Genomic DNA, 6,830 nt, shown 5'->3' with positions numbered 1-6,830 from the left:
GAAAAAGCATTCCAAACATCAAAGGCAGAAGCCCAGATTCAAGTGTAAGGTACTGGCTCCATTTCTTGATGGGGAGTGGCAGTGTTAATTAGAAAAGAGCTTGTGGGGTGGAAGCCAATGTTGTCATCATCTTTGGAAATAGCATACCTCAGAGAGATAGATAACTAATAAGACTAATTAGTAAAAATAAATTCTTAGGAGAAAACTAAAGCCAGGAAGGGCTACGAGTTTTGGGGATGGGGATGCAATTTTATGTAGGGTGGCTAGGGAAGGACTTACTGAGAAAGTTGCATTTAAATTGATAGCTGAAGAAAGTAAAGGTAAATGGGGCAAGAACATTCCAGGCAGAGGAAACAGCAAGTGTAAAGGCCCCAAGGCAAGGAGCAAAAGGAGAATAGAAGGAGATAACGTCAGAGAGGTAAGGAGTCAGCAGATCATGTAGAGTCTTGTAGGTCATTGTAAGAACTTCAGTTTTATTCTGGAGTAAATGGGGAGACTTTGAATGGTTTTCGAGAATGGAGGAGACACAACATGACTTGTGCATTCAGGGGATCTCTCGGTCTGCTATACTGAGTATAGACAATAGGAAGCTACATATAAGTAGGGAGACCAGTTAGAAGAGTATTGTAAAAATTCAGGCAAGAGATGATAGTGGCTTGAATTAGGGTGCAAGCAACAGAGATGGTAGTAAGTGGCTGGATTCTGGCTATATTTTGAACATATACCCTAAAAGATTTGCTGATGAATTAGACATAGAGTGGGGGAGAAAATAGAGAAGCTGAAGATGATTTTAAGATTTTTGACCTCAGCAACAGGAAGGATGGAGTCGGTATTTACCAGATGAAGAAAACTGAGATCAAGATTGGAAAAAAAACAGGTTATGTTGACTTTGGAATGACTCTTAGACTTTCAAGTATAGCTATGTAATAGGAAGTAGAACATAAATACATACATTAATTAATTGCATGTGTATGTGTTTGTACAGGTATACACCACACACTTTAAAATGCATAAACATTTTTTGGAAATATACATTAAAAACTGTTAACAGTGGTTACCTCTGGGTAATTGGAATCTTCAAAGTGGCACTAGAATGTAAGAGGGGAGAGGGTTACATATCATTTGTTTTTAAGTTAATATCCTCTCTATCGTATTATTTATTTACACACACACACAATTACAGAGAGTATTAAACTAAAAAAAATGCGTGTGTGTGTGTGTGTGTGTGTGTGTGTGTAACCATGTCCTGTATTAACTTTTATTACTAAAACTACTACATAAAACTTGTGTGGTTGGTGAAATGAATCAAGTCACTACAAATAAGTCTTATCAGGAAAGCTCACATTGGACCAGGATATTGACAATATCCTTTCAAGCTCTGACACCGATTTCTATGACTTGGAATTAACTGTTAATTCTTACCCTCACTTCCTCCTAAGGCTTCTGTGAAATGTGAAGTGTGTAAACAGCCTAATTCACTTGCCTCATCTTGAAAACAGTACCAAGAGCTCTCAGCGCTTACCTACCTCACAGGAAATTTGAGGTTGGATGAGATAAGGTGTTCAAATATTTTGAGTTACCACAAAGACAGGTGCTCATGTAGGCAGAATATTATGAGTCCTGGAATATTAAAAGACATAGTAAAAAGAAGTTGCTTCTGCCTTTTGATCGCAGGGGAATTTTGATACTCTTGAACTATTACTCTTCATTTAGTCTGCAGTAGAATGAGTGTTTCTTCCCAAACAGTATTCATTTTAGCATTTTTTAATGCTTTCTGTCAAACAAACTTGCCTTAGCCTTTGATTTTTATCAAGGTTGGGTTGACTTTATTCTTCAAAGCATTTAATTCAAAGTTCACTCTATCAGTGGGTGGATTAGTTAAGTAACTGAAATAACAGTGTCGAATGCCATAATAGTTTGTTATAATATTTCTTTTCAAAGGAGATATGCTTACCAAAGTCACCTACTAACGAACAATGAAGTGACTGTCTAAATAGTAGACATTTTTAAAAGAAAGTTACAGGTAAATGCTGAATGGAAAATAATAAACAACGACCACTTTACGAAATCTTCATTCGATGCCTCTTAAGTATTCTTCTAAGGCCATTATTATGTGTTGGGTACTGTATTAGGTGTTAAGAATCCAAAAAGAAAACATGTATCTTTTCCCTCATGAAGCTTATATTCTGCCAGACAAATGCTACGTTGTATTTTAAATTTTGCATAACTTCTAATCAAATATTTGAGATGTGACAGTGAAGAGGAATTTGGAGGTTACTGGCAGTATCCATTTCTGGTGATTACGTAGTTGATTACTAACTATTATTTAGGGAAAAAAATCACCTTTAGTCCCATAAAGGTGAGGAGAAAACTACAAAGTCACTACCAGTCAGAATCACAAAAAGGGCAGTCAGTGGAAAAATTTGCAAGTTTCAGGGAAGATGAGCCATCTTAATATATGAGATCTTTCTTAGAATTGGAACTTACAAGAAATCAAGCCAAATGTTCTAAAAACAAACAAACTAAAAAAAAAAAAAAAACCACCCAAACAAAAATTATCCCCCAAAACATGCCAAATATAAACATATGGAGATATTATGGACTGGGGAAATGGTTTCTACCTCTGGATAGAGGCTGGAGTAGACTGCCTGTGAGGTTCCTTCCTAGCCTAAGGAACATAAAATAAATACAGCAATTGTGAAGTTATATTTTCTCTAGAGAAAGATTACTCAACAACCAAGTACGCTCAAGGTGCTAATATTCTATTTATATTTTATAATTATTTAAGTGTGATCTCAAACCAGAGATGGGTAAAGAAAACAAACAGGCTTTGTTAATTAATGAAGAACGAATGAAAATATAGCTTTTACCAGATAATCTTTTGCCTGAAGATCATTAGAAATCTTATCATTCGCTGATCAAATGTCTATCAAATTTAGTAAGTAAACTACTAATTGGTCTGGTCAGTCCAGGGCCCCCACTATTATCACCACCCCCCAACTCCCTAGAAATCTTGCTAATATCTTTCCCATTGCTTTTGCCTCCCTGTTCTAATGAATTCGCCACCCACATTTCTGATTTCAGTGCCAACTTCAGATCAATCTTGTTTCATCTTATGATAAGTTAACTTTCCACTCTTTGCTTCTATAATTTATCATAAATAGGACCTCCACAGCAAAAATAAAAACTCACGATTTTGATTGGCAGCCTCACTAAGTTGACTGGCACATAGGTACAGAGTCCAAAGGTAACAAACATTTGATTGCATCAGTTCCTCAGTCTGTGATTCAAAAAACATCTCTAGCAAAGACATTGTCTCTCTTTCAAATGTGGTGAGACATCAAAGAAGGAACTCTTGGATTGGTTCCTTTAGGAAGAGTCCAGGTTCACTCAGCATCAGAATTCATAGCACAGTTATACATGACCACTGGCTCCTCACCCTACAGCCACCCTAAGTTGCGTTGTCTCCTAAATAAAGATATTTCTTGCGCTTAGAACAATCTCAGGGATTGGGACAATAATAATACTCTTAGTAGCTAACATTTATTGGATGTGAGTGCTTTCTTGGAACTTTACAGATAGCTTCATATACAATTTCTTATTGACTCCTTGCAATGACCCTCTGAAGAGGGTGCTATTGCTGATTTTACAGAGTCTGGGGCTTAGCAGAGTGAGTGAAGGCAGCACCACTGGGCCTGGAAGCCAGGGTGGTACGCTTTCAGCACTGCAACAGATAAAGACTGCAAGGTGTGACTGACGAGTGGAGGGAGCTGGGGCCATCACACCTTAACTTTCCTCTACACCAACCCTGACTCCCCTGACTAGGGGATGGATCTCTTTCACCTATTCTTAACATAAAAGCGTTTGGTTTGTAGTTACTTTTTCACATTAGGGAAACATTTTATAATTCAGTTAAAGTTTCTTCTTAATGCATTTATATAACGTGAAGTTCCAAAAAAAAAAAAGAAAGAAAGAAAGAAAAAAAGAAAGTCTCTACCTGTCTTTACAGTTTTCTAAAGGAGTTAACTGGGCAATTTACTAGAAGTAGATTGATGAGGGAAACCGTTCTTGATTTGAAGGGGATAAATATGGAGAATTTGCAACCACTAAGCAAGAGAATGCATAGTGAATATCTTTTCATTTTTCTGCTTCTGAACTGGAATGGGAGTCGACAGCAAAGGGGATGTGGCTATTAGTCCCGTGAGAGAAGGAGATGTGTGGTCTAAGAAGATATCTTTTCTCTTTGTCATGGTCCCAGGAACCAACTGAGGGCTAATTAGTAAGGAATTAAGCCTTTGGGAGACTCTAGGCACTGAAGATTTGGGTGCCTTCTCCTCTTTACCCTATATAATTCAAAAACAATACAATACCAACCCATAACATAGACATCTTATGCATATGCTGGAATTAATATAGTTTTATTGAAAATTTTGATCTCACTCTTCCTAGTGTGCATATTGTTGAACTGAGCACTACTTAGTTTTGTCTGAGTAATCTAGTACTCAGAGCTGTCAAAATGTAAGGTTCTAGAATGCCAATTAATTACAAAAAGGAAAAAAGAACCTAAAGCGCATCAGCTTCTAAATTGAAATGTCTAGCAGTACTTCACTAAGACTTAAGCGATGCATTAGTCAGCTGTTTTCAAATGGTTCTGGGAATCCCTAAGGTCCTAAAGAGAAGCTTCTGAGACCGCTAGGGAGTGGGATGGGCGAGGAAGCAGGATGGGGAGGCCAAGTGCTCACACTCCCTTCCCATTCCACAGCAGCACTGCTTTGATCTGTTTTATGTATCAAATTTTGTTTGGAAACGGGCTTCTGCTGCTGAAACAAAAGCAGAGAACTGTACGATCGTCATTTTAATGCTGGTTACTGATCAGAAAAATATTTGTGTCTTTTCTGACACTAGAACTAAATCCCATGGTTCAATCCAGCTAATCTATCTATAATCTCCAGGAGGACAGAGACTAGCCTTCGTCCTCATCTGCATATGCCCAGGCAGCTAGTGGAGTCCTACAGACGATGGGGACTAGCAAGTGTTGGTTGAATACACGTCCCCCCATCCCCCGCCCCCCGCAAATATCCAATTAATAGTATAAGCTATTGACTGCTTCCTAGGAAGTCATGGCAGAAAGTTAAACAACAGACTATTTTCACTAGTGTTGATAAGACTTATGGTACATTTAGTTCAACACTTTCCTGGTTCTCCACTCTAAGCATTTTATTTTTGTAATTGATTTGGATTGAAATCAATCCAAACTAATCTAAAGTGGAATCATATCTTCAAATTTTTATTGAATTTAATTTCTTGGAATACTTGGCTGCATGATATAACAAAAGTGTTGAAGTTTACCAGGCACACTATTCTAATTTCCCAGAGAAACTGAGTGACTGATTTGGGGGTGATGGCAGCTTTGCTCTCACAACTGACTATTTAAGAAACACTTTTGATATTACAAATTATAAAATGGAAAAAAAATCCCTAACCCAAAAAAGGGGACAGTTAAATTTCTCACAGAGCGGAGCAGGAATCATAGACTCCATTCGAAGCCCTGGGTGCGGACGCATGTCAGTGAGGTTTGTCCTGAGCCTCCCCGATGTTCCCTCCCCTCAATCTGTTCACCCCTGTGTCACTCACTCCTCACAACCCTTCAGGTCTTTCCTTCCCTCTTGCCTACTGAAAAGAGAATTTGATAAACGCAGTCATGCTAAGATGTCACGGGTGGAAGCAATTTAATGTGTCACTCTCTCCTTGCAAAAAGGCTGGCAGGTAAGAAAAATCAAGTCAATAGTGTCGCATTAGTGACCTGGATACATGTGAGAAGTTTTTTCTCTACTTAAACATTTTTTTTTTATAAAGCCAGGGGAGCGTTGCTCCTTTCAGCACCTTTATACTGACAAAGAATGACCAAAACAAACAAACAAAAAGAACCTTACCCTCCAGGAACTTATTACATAGTTGTGGCATTTATAGGCTACCTTTTTCTTCTAGAGACCATTTCATGATAATTATGCTCCCCAATACTAATTGTAACTACTTCTGCCCTTAATACTCTAACAGAGAATAAGTCAGACATTATCTGGATGTACTAAGCTCACACTGCAGATTTCTCTAGGTGCCAAACAAAAGGCAACCACTTTAGCTTGACATTTCAGGCCTTCCATGATCTGATTCCACCTGCCTAGTCAACCATGTTTTTCACTAACCCCCAACCATATGAAATTAAACTATTTAAAGCCCTCTGCAAACCCTGTATTTTCATGTTTTCTAAAGTTATCTATTGCTATGGAAACAAATTACACTAAAACTTACTGATTAAAACAATAAACATTACCATATTATCTGTTTCTGTGGGTCGAGAATTTAGGAGGCCCTTAGTGCTTCTGGCTTGGCATTTCTCAGGAGGCTGCAGTCATGCCTGGGTTTGGGGATCTGCTTGTGAGAGGATCTCTGTGCTCCTCGTTGGAGAGAGGTCTCAGCTTCTCTTCCAGGACTGTTTGAATGCAGTTGCTGACTTCTCTCAGAGTGAGTGATCCAAGAGAGTGCTTAGGTATGTGATCCTTATGATCTAGCCTCACGAGTCACATAAAATCACTTACACTGTACTCCGTTTGTTAGAAGTGAATCACTAAGTCCATATTCAAGGGGAGGGGAATTAGGCTCATCCTTTAAAGAGGGGTGTTGAAGAATTCGCAGACATATTTTAAATCACTGTAATGCTCCTGACCCATTGTTCATTCTGTTCCCTCTGCACAGAATGCACTTGTCCATATTTGCAAAGCCTAGTCCTACATGACTTTATATTTAGCAGCATCCCTGGTCTCCTCCTACCA

This window comes from Rousettus aegyptiacus, unplaced genomic scaffold, assembly GCF_014176215.1.
Source record: "Rousettus aegyptiacus isolate mRouAeg1 unplaced genomic scaffold, mRouAeg1.p scaffold_m13_p_6, whole genome shotgun sequence".
In the NCBI taxonomy this organism is placed as follows: Eukaryota; Metazoa; Chordata; class Mammalia; order Chiroptera; family Pteropodidae; genus Rousettus; species Rousettus aegyptiacus.
This window is presented reverse-complemented; position numbering follows the sequence as displayed.